Source organism: Cavia porcellus, unplaced genomic scaffold, assembly GCF_034190915.1.
Source record: "Cavia porcellus strain 051 isolate PalLab524CR breed Dunkin Hartley unplaced genomic scaffold, mCavPor4.1 scaffold_7, whole genome shotgun sequence".
NCBI classification, from domain to species: domain Eukaryota; kingdom Metazoa; phylum Chordata; class Mammalia; order Rodentia; family Caviidae; genus Cavia; species Cavia porcellus.
The window spans coordinates 46,275,821-46,286,365 of record NW_026947490.1 but is presented as its reverse complement, the minus strand read 5'-3'; the positions used below and the strand labels follow the sequence as shown (position 1 = coordinate 46,286,365).

General features: G+C 34.4%; 1 pseudogene; it reads left to right on the top strand.

The window, feature by feature from the left end:
• The first annotated feature begins 8,411 nt into the window (after positions 1-8,411).
• Positions 8,412-9,224, top strand: LOC100717082 (olfactory receptor 2AP1-like; annotated as a pseudogene).
• The last annotated feature ends 1,321 nt before the right edge of the window (positions 9,225-10,545 follow it).

Here is a 10,545-nt window from a genome sequence, read left to right as displayed (position 1 = left end):
GGTATTTTGCTGAATGCTGGGTGTAATCCTTCATTCTGCTGGCCTTCTATTGCTTTCTAACTGCTTTAAGTTTTCCTTTCCACTTCATTTCACTCAGACCACCCATGTTTTGTAGGGCATGACAGGAACTCTGTGGTTTCCTCTGGTAGCAGCCTTAATGCATGTCAGGAAACAGCTTATCTTTAAAGGTTTGTGGATGAGGGATTTAGTTCATTGGTGCAGTGTCTGTCTGACAAATGTGAGACCCTGAGTTTGATTTCTGATATCTGCACCCTCCCCAGGAAAAAGATTTGTATCACATTAATTAGTAGCTCTATTAATGAATTCTTTTGGGACTATACTCTGTAGGTTCAGACATTTACTCTGGTTGTAAAGACATAAATAGCAGGATACCAACTCAAAGCGCTATGGACTGCACCATTGATTCCTGGCACAACAGCTGGTATTCATGTATACTTGAATAAATGAACAAATTCTTAAGAGTCAAATGAGTATTGTAGATATTAAATTCTCCTGTAACTCCACCAAAGAAAACTATTTTCACCCATCCACTCATAACTCCAAGCTATCCTCTCATTTCATTCTATAATTTTTCTCTTTTAAAATCTGCTTATTTCTCCATTTACAATTTAGTTTATGTCATCCTTAGCACAGAGCTTCTCAGCATATACAACTAGCATGTATGCGGAGTTCCGGAGTTCTTGTGGTGGAAGACTTACCATATGAATGGCCAGCTAAAGTTCACTAGAGTCCAGTCCTAGGAAGGTCTCTGGCAGAAAGCACCCTTTCTGTTCACCTCACTGTGCCCTATAAATATCAACAGTTCTTGTAAGTGCTATGACTAGGTGAGTAGTACTTAGTGTGTGAAATGTTGGGGTGAAAAGCCAAGGTAACTCTCATATTTACATCTGGACACTGATTTACATCTGGACACAGATAATAAGAATCAAGGGCTAAAGGGCCACACAATCACACCACTTACTTTGCATGAGCGTTAAGGCTAACATTCTATCATGCGGCACGTTTAATTTTTATCCCAAACACAATTAAGTAAGAAAGCCAGAGGAGGTGCTGTTTAAAAACAAAAAACAAACAAAACACCCACCTGTGGTGTTAGTGGAATAGGGCAAACTTAAATAATGACTTAATGATCACAACATACCACTGCACTTAGATTTTTTATATAAAATATAATTTTATTTTTGTGAATGAATAATTTCCCTTAAGGGCCCAAAACTTAATGCAGTGCAAAATAATTTATAAAAAAGTCTTTCTCTAACTCTGACCTATAAGATCCTGTGTATTACTTACCAACCTCTGATGACCTTCAATTGTCTTCTTGTATGAATATGTTTGCTTTGTAAAATTCAGAAAAGACCAATATTTTTACCTCCCATTCTTATGCATAAGGTCCCATACCATTTACTTTATTCTGTCCTCTGTTTCCTTTTCCTAATAATAAGTGTTAAAGATCCATGTTTTTATGGAGAATATGCACTCATTTTAAAATAATAGCTCTGTAGTATTCCAGGCATCTTTAATTTCACCAGTATTCTGTGAAAGGAACCCATTGTTTCTAGGTTTTAATTGTTAAACTATCATTGCAATGAATAACCATGTATATGCATCCTTTTCTGAATATTACATACAAATTTCTGCAAGTGAGAATCCTGGGTCATAGTACACATGACTTTAGTAAATATTCCTGAGTTTTCTTCAGAAGTAATTATATTATTTAACTCTCCCACCAACAAGGAATGAAAATATATTTCTTTACAACAACTTCAATAGTTTTTCATAAACTCTTAAATATTTGTAAATGTGAAATCTGAGACATTAATTATTCCTCTAATTTTATAATTCAAATCTATCTTATTATATTTGAGGTAAAATTTTCCTTTAAATTGAAATAAGCATATATTTTATATTATTTGCATTTGTGAATCTCCCCTCTCCCTTTGCAGAGTAAATATCTTAAAGAAAAAATCAGTATTTTATCCATTTCATCCAACTATCTACAATAAGGTATGGAGAAAAATAGACATTTAGAACTTGTATTAAGTAAATGAATAAATAACTATTATAAAACTGTAGTATTTTAATTATAGATGGCTTTATTTTTAATTCATAGTATTTTAATTATAGATGGCTTTATTTTTTCTAACCATTAAATCACATTTTAAAATAGTGTTTTACTGTCATGTATGAATACAAATTCCCTATGATGAATATGATCGTTTTGTATAACTAAAATGTAGCAATAAATTTAATTCTTAAAAATGTATAGGACATGGGCTTAAGTGTAGGGAGAAAAGACCACAGAAGGCTGTAATGAGAAAGCCCAGCAAAGGGGCCTCAGGTATAACCTTGAATTTGGACCTCTCTAGAACTGTGAGCAAATAAATTTCTATTGTTTAAGCCATTAAATCTGTTGTATTTTGATATGGAATGTTCTAGAAAATTAATACATATCCTCCTTTCCCAGTTAAAGTTGCAAGGAATGTGTCCTCTTTTTTTTTTTTTTTTTTTTTAAGTATGGTCATAACCCCATTACTACCATCGTAAGCTAATGCTAAATGTAGGGAAAAACAACAACAACAACAACAACAACAACAACAACAAAAAAAACACTGGACATTGGTACTATTGGAAATGCTTGGTGTTTTGTTTGCCTTTTCCCCCACTGATTTAGTGGCATTATGTGTTGTCTTATTTATGGAAGTTCACATCACTACTATGTACACATAGTAGGTAACAAGTTTCAAAGCTTAAGAACCATTGGATTCTTGAGGAAAGGCTTAGGAAGTGGCTTAGATTTGGTGCAATTACATCTGCACACATTGAGGTTTGAATAACTATTCACCCATGCTGAAGGAGACTGCAGTGCTACCTCCTCAGGTCCAGTAATGGATAGATGGCTTCTGACTGTGCTACCAATAGCCCTTGCTTTGCTCTCTGACAAGGAGATTATATTACCAAAGGTATGCATGTAGAAATATGTGCATTCACTTTAGGCAAAAAGTATGAAGTCCATACTTGCTGACTTTAAGTCTTTTATTTATGTGTGACTTGAATTTTATATGTTTTCTATGAAAGAGCTGAAATTCTGGTTAATATTCCAAACTACTTTTGTTTTTATAAAAGTTTACAACAAACTCCAGTTGACTCTTTTTGTTTTTCAATTACTTCTTCAAAATTATGCTTCTTCAAATATACTTATTAGGGATCATAGCGAAGTCTCTTGCAGTCTCTAATCTTATAGGGAGGTATTATTGCTATCTACAGTTTATAAATGGGGCATCTTGTCCTTAGGTCACAGAACATTCTCAAAATTAATATCAGAGATGATTAGTGAATAAACCCTTATTGCTTGGGAAATATCACAAAGAATCAACAACTGTGATCTCGTCTTATTAGAAAGCTTTTGCATGGCAAAAGACACCACCAACAGAGTAAAGAGACCACCTGCAATGTAGGAAAAAAATTACCAGCTGTTCGCTAGACAAACAACTAATATTTAATATCTAGAATATATAAAGAATTAAGAAAAAATAAGATCCCTAAATTTAAAGACCCAGTCAAAAAATGGACATCCAAAATGATTAGACACTCCTCAGATGGGGAGTAGAAATTGCAAATAAATATATGAAAAAATGATCAGTGTCACTGGTCATTCAAATGCTGTAAATTAAAACAACACTGAGATTCCATCTCACTCCAGAAAGAATGGCTATTAGTAAGAAATCATCCAATATCCAGGTGCAGTGGTTTATATCTGTAACCCTAGCACTCAGAAGGGTGAGGTAGGAGGTTTGCTGTGAGTTCAAGGCCAACCTGGGCTCCATAATGGATCAAGCCCAATTTCGACTATAAAACAAGACCCTGTCTCCAAAAACATAAAAATGAAAAATAAATAAATAATTAAATCAACCAATAGCAAATGCTAGCAGGGCTGTGGGGAAAAAGGAACCCTCTACTGTTGATGTGGTGCAACCACTGTGGAAATCAGTGTGGAGATTCCTCAAAACCTACAACTAGTGGTTCCATTCAATTCAGTCTGTTGTCTTCCCAAGTAAATTAAAAGCACCATACCACAGCTATATATACACACTCATATTTAGAATGGCACAGTTTATAATAGCTAAGTCTTGCAGACAACACAAATACCCATCAATGAATTGATAAAGATGTGTGTTTTTTTTTTACTTCTTTATTTTTTTTTTCTTTTTGAAGGTATGATTTTTGCATATAATGGGTTCCTACTCTGTTGTAAACATGGATAAGCCTGAGACATTTCTGGCTAAATGGATGCATCCTAAGAGCATATTCCTAAGCGAAACAAATTGAACTGTGTATTTGAACACCTCATTGTTCCTCTGGTGTGAAAAATCAAAAGTGTAAATGAGGATAAAATGCATAATAGACATTGGGAAATGGGAAGAATATGTTCAAATGGGAAGCGGAACTAAGGCAGGGAGAAGGGAAAGAAAAGCAGGGACAAGGAAAAGTAGAGAATAAAAGGAAAAATGGAAACAAAATTTTGTAAATGAAGGAAAGAAGGATTGAATGGAGAAGAAAGAAATGTGACAAAAATAAGATACATCATATACAGGCATAAATTTCCTATGATTAATGTTATCATTATATGCATCTAAAATGTACCAACAAAATAAAAAAATAAATTAAATTTTTAAAAATTAAATAAAGCTTGAGTTCTGCAAGCAGCAAGGGAAGTAGTGGGCATTTTACTTTTTCAAAAGTAATACTTTACATATACATACAGCACAATTAGGAATGTTTACAAGACTAAAAGTTTAACATTACTTTTAATCTCACAACTGTAAAAGTTATTCACCTATTTATTTCCATTTTCTAAACAACACATGCTATTGTCTCAAATCTTAGTGACAATACTGTGAATTTTTTAATATGCTGAATCCTTCTTTGGTTTTTCATTTTTGTTTTGTTTTTTAGTACCGAGAATTGAACTCATGACCTCATGCTTGTCAGGCAGGCGCTTATGCCCCTGAGCTAAATCCCCAGCCCCTGAATCCTTCTTTTCATTCTCTAAAATTTTCAAAATGGGTAATTATTTATATATTTATTTATGGAACTCAGAATCAAACTCAGGACCTTGCACTTGCCAAGTAGGTGCTGTGCCACTGAGGTAGGCTCCCAAACATAGGTAATTTTAGATGTAATCTTTTTTTTCCAAATCATTATTTACTTGCTACTGGCAGAATTTTTCTGAACGTGTTTTTTTTTTTTTTTTCTTATTCCATCCTCAAGTAGTAAATGCTAAGTAAATATTCTCCTCTCAAGAGGCAGTGACACAAGAAGGAAGAGAGGGTTCTCTGGACAATACTCACATCTTACTTCAAAGTCTAAATTCCTTAGTAATTGTTCTGCATCAACTGATTCTAGAAGATGTCCAAGATACTGTGCTCAGGAATTTATGTCAGACTAGCAGACTGCTGAGGGAGACAGTACATGGGCATTATAAGCAACACAGTTAATAGTATGCCACTGAGACACAAATATTGCTGAAAGTCTATTTTGAAGTCTGACACCAAAAAACATGCAGAAAAAATTAAAATGACATGAAGCAGAATCATACAATGAGGAAGCCAAAAAAGAAATGAATGGATAAAGAAAATATGGTATCTATACATAATGATTATAAAAAAGAATAAATTTGAGGTACAAAAATGGATTCATTTGGAAAATATAATGCTGAGTGAAATAAATAGGACACAAAGGGGGAAAAAAGGAATGTAGACGTTCAGATCTATGAAGATCCTAAAATAAAGATGAAAACAAGGAGTGTCACGGTGTTTGGGAATGTGAGAGTTGTTGTGATAGAAGGAAGGGCATTTACAAATACGTGTATCAGAGAATAGGCAGGTTTCTGAAGGAAGTAAGGTGTTGGTTAAATGTTAGGTAAGACTGAATAAGACTTTCAGGTTTTCCAAATACTCCAGACTTCCCAATCCAAACTTACATCATCACTTTATTTTCTTCTGGCTCAAAAATTTTCACTTATCACAGACTTTCCAATTTAAACTCAGAATCTTCAATGTATTCTTTTCACATAAAATGATCTGCTTGTTAAAATTTTATAGTTATCTCCTTGTCCTCCATATTCCTGTTTCTGTCTCTGAAAATAAAGGTACATTTGAACCTAGGAATGATTAAAATACTTTACTCCCAGTAGATGAATGCTCTCATTGTTTGGTTTCTCTGGATTCCGTAGTCACCCAAGTGCATACTCAGAGACAATATGGAGCTGAGATGAAGCTCAGACACAAACATCAGAACGTTCATTAAAATATTGATGGTTTTGATCTAAATAAATGTGATCATTAAAAAGATACTCTCGTGAGGATGTGTGTCATAAAAATCACACTGATGGCAATTGATAAGAATCTTTCTTTTTTTTTTTTTTTTTGTCTTTTTTTTTTTCATTTTTATCGGTACCGGGGATTGAACTCACGACTACCTGCTTGTAATGCAGGTGCTTATGCCGCTGAGCTAAATCCCCAGCCCCGATAAGAATCTTTCTTATGAAAAATTGGAACACTGTGCAGAGAACCAGGCTTTAGATATATAATAACCAATGATTGGAACAAATAATAAATAAATAACAGAGGATATTATAGAGACAGTAGTGGTAGGCAAATGAATGATGATCAGTAGAAAAATAATAATGCTACCCTTATGAAATGTGCTCATGACCAACAAGGTTAGTATTGATGGATGAGAAATCTCCATGCAAAGAGCATTTTTTGAAAGATGTTCATTTCTTGTGTGCCTAAGAGTTTATTTTGTATGCATGCATGTAGATATACAAGGTGGTTTGTCTTTTTAATGGAAAGCCCTATGACAATTGCAAAGTTTATCATGGTCCAGAGGAGGCAATTTTCCTGGGATTAAATTCTGGAATTCAAAAATGAGGTTTACAGAGTCAAGAAAAGTGATTTGCAAAGTAAGATATCCAATTTACTTTTCTGTGCCATCTTTCTGCCCCAAAAGGACTCATACTGAGAAGTGGTTTTTACAACTCCAGGGAGCATGGAGCCCTGAGAGACCCATAGTTCTGGAACATGAAACATAACTACAGAAGTGTTTGGGGAACAAAGGAGGCCATGGAGACTCCAACAAGTTCTATTATTATCACTCATGTAATGGGTAGGGGCAATGCAGAAGTGATGAGAATGAATGAAGCAAAGAAGTAGAGATGGCATCTAAACTTCCTGACTGTGGTCTATTAGGCCATGGAAGTAAAACTCTAGAATCACCAATGTAGACCAATCATCTTCACAGTAATCTGATAAATATCTTTCAATTACTTTAGAATTTCACAGAGAGAATTACATGGTATTTTGTAAAAGTTCAATTAAAGTTCTACATTTTAGGTAAGAAGGTACTCAATTAGGTAAAGAGGAGAGATATAGATTTAACGTTCATTGTGTATTACTTGTAAAATATTTTGCAAACTCAATTACTAACTAATATTTTCTTTAATATATTATAGCACTTTGTTATCCACACAACATGGGCTTCAGCGAGTCTCTTTTTTTCTTGGAAGAAAGTATGAAAGAAAATTCTGGGACCAAGACTGCTGCTAAGCAGTAAGACAAGTGCTGGTCTGTAAGGTAAAATCTCCACCCTCCTCCTGCTTTGTCAGCAACAGAACATTATGAGGAAAATCATTTCTTTTTCAGTATTTAGTCCTTTTAAAATGTGAAGTCTGTTAGTCTTACATTGCTTCTCCTTGCATTGTCTTGAAGCTGTTGAGTTATTTCATGCTCCCTTGTTATTTTTAAGTTATTTCCTTTCATGATCACTAGCTGCAATCTTGTCTTTGAGGTCTGAAGTCTGTCTTCCGCTTCATTCAAATGGTTTCATCAGCTTTCAATGGATTTTTTCCTTTCCTGGATATGTCTTTGAATTTGTTTCATGCATTGCATTCTTTCCTAAATTGTTCATTCAAGATTTCTATCATTTTCCCATTACTCAAAAAGAAAGAACAACTGGGGTAGGGGAAATGAGAAATGGAAGAAAGGAAAACATTATGTGTATGCAGGTATACACATATAACTGTATGTATGTATATGTGTGAAAGACAGATAGCTATACTACTAATTCTCTGTGAGTTCATCAAAAAGAATAGCTTGTGTTGTCATTGATTGATCATTTTTTTATGCCTAGGTCTTGTAAACTGAACAACTGCTTATAAGATATGTATATGAAATATATTAAGTAGTGTCGATTTCCTACTGTTTTTTTTTAATTCTAATTTTTTGCTGTTTTGCATTTTTAAAAATAAAAAAAATTGTGAGGAGATTTTATTTTATAATCTAAAAATTTGCTTTTGAATTCTTTGGTTCTGAAGAAATTCAGAAACAAACATGTTCATCATTGCCCTGGTTAAGGCAGATTCTGGACTCTCCATACCCATGTACTTCTTTATCAGTGTCCTGTCCTTCCTGGAGCTCTGGTACATCAGCATCATTGTGCCCATACTGCTGCACACCTTACTCCATGGGAGTTCACCAGTCTCTTCAGCCATGTGCTTCACATAGCTGTATGTATTCTATTTATTGGGTACAACTGAGCGCATCTTCTTGTGTATCTGGCACAGGACCTCTATCTAGCCATTTATTTCCCACTCCACTACCATGTACTCATGAGCAGACAGGTACAGAAATGGTTAATAGGGGCCACTTGGTTGCTGGCTTCTCAGCTGCAGTTATGTCACCCACCCTCACTGCCACTCTGCCATACTGCTTGAGACAAGTAGCCCAGTACTTCCGTGACCTGGTCCCTCTAATGCATTTGTCTTTTGTGGACACAGACTGGTGTGTTCCAGTCTTTAATATGGTGGTTGATTTGGTCAACACATGCATTCTAGTTATCATTTTAGGATTCTATGGAAGTATTTTAAAAGCCTTGCTGAAGCTGCCTTTGGCTGCCAGTCATGTCATATACCTGCTCCTGTCATTTAATCATAGCCACATTATTATTTGGTTCTGCCTGGATTTTGTATGTGGGGCCACCTGCGGTACATGCTGAAGGCAAAGACAAGTTATCTATTTGGTGGATTCTTTCTCTACTCCTTTTCCCAATCCTATTAATTATACCTTTCATAACAAGGAAGTGAAGGGGGTTTTAAAAGGATTTCCAGAAGGATTAAGGGTTTGCTTAAACTTGAGGCTCTATAGGGATCATGATTCATCTACTTGGTTACTGTAGAATTCATTTTGTTAGTCAGGAAAATCAACTAATTAACTTATTGATAAGTCATATCTTGTCAGAACTATAGTATACAATGGATAGATTCTTGGATTAGCATAATCTGGGAAATGTAATAGAAAGAAATACAGAACCAGGAACAGACTAATACCAGAAAAGGAATTTATAACATAAGAAATAAAATAAACAAATTGAAATGGTAATTTTTCTATAGATTTAAAATGAATGATGATTGAATTTTGTTGAGAGAACTTAAAGAGATGAGAGTGATATGGTGTTGTGATTAAGACTGGATACTTGGAAAAAGGTGCACAAAGTGTTAACAAGATACCTAAAAAAAGCTGCAAGTACACTTTAGGTAATGTTCCAGTGTGCACTAGCCATCCATGCAAAGAAAATAAATAAGAGAAAGCATCTGAATATCCATGAGTGATTCTTCAATAGAAGGCTATTTTCAGGTGGAATGCGTTCTAACAGGGAAGATCAGATGATCAGAGGCAAAAGCACTCAATGAACTGATGGTCAAGATTCATTGAAACAAATCTTCCATTTTAAATTTGAAGCAATCAGTTATTCACCTGTCACTGGAGTCTTTGTTGTGTAAAATTATCTTTTGTAACAAAGACAAGATATGTAAAATAGTATATTTTTCTATTTTCAAGAAGTTTAAAGGATTTGGAGGGGCAGTTAAATTTCCTCAACCTCTCATTTTCTTCCTTATTCTTTTCTTCTACTTCAAAAAAACAAGTAACACCTGAAACACTCCTGTCTAACACTAAGGAAAAGGCTTTTTAAAATTTGCATGTATATCTAAAATAAGAATATATGATGATAAGGGAGGATGAATCTGCGGATTGAAAGAAAGGGAACAGAAAAACAGAAGTAAGTCTCACAGAAGCTATGATACTATCCTGAAAAAATCACTGGAGCCTATGAACTTGCATTCTCAGCTGTTTAGTAATTTTCTGAAGAGCATTTTCAGACCACAGGCATAGAACTATAAGATCTTCTTCAGAATATTTTATGTGAATCCATTATCTTATTAAATCTTTCATAGAAGAAAGCTGGAAAAATATATTTCTCAAATTAGCTAGTAAATAAACTGACCCCAATCCAAAATATTTAACTCTACTGAGAAAGAAGAAAGAAGGGCGTCATCTTTAAAATCCAGAGGGTTTGATCAAGCTGAGAACTCTTACTCTCCCTAGAATTGCTGCCATTAGTGGAGTTTTTAAAACATATATGAATGCAAGAGTTAGGTCACATGTTTCACTTAATTCAGGCTAGCAA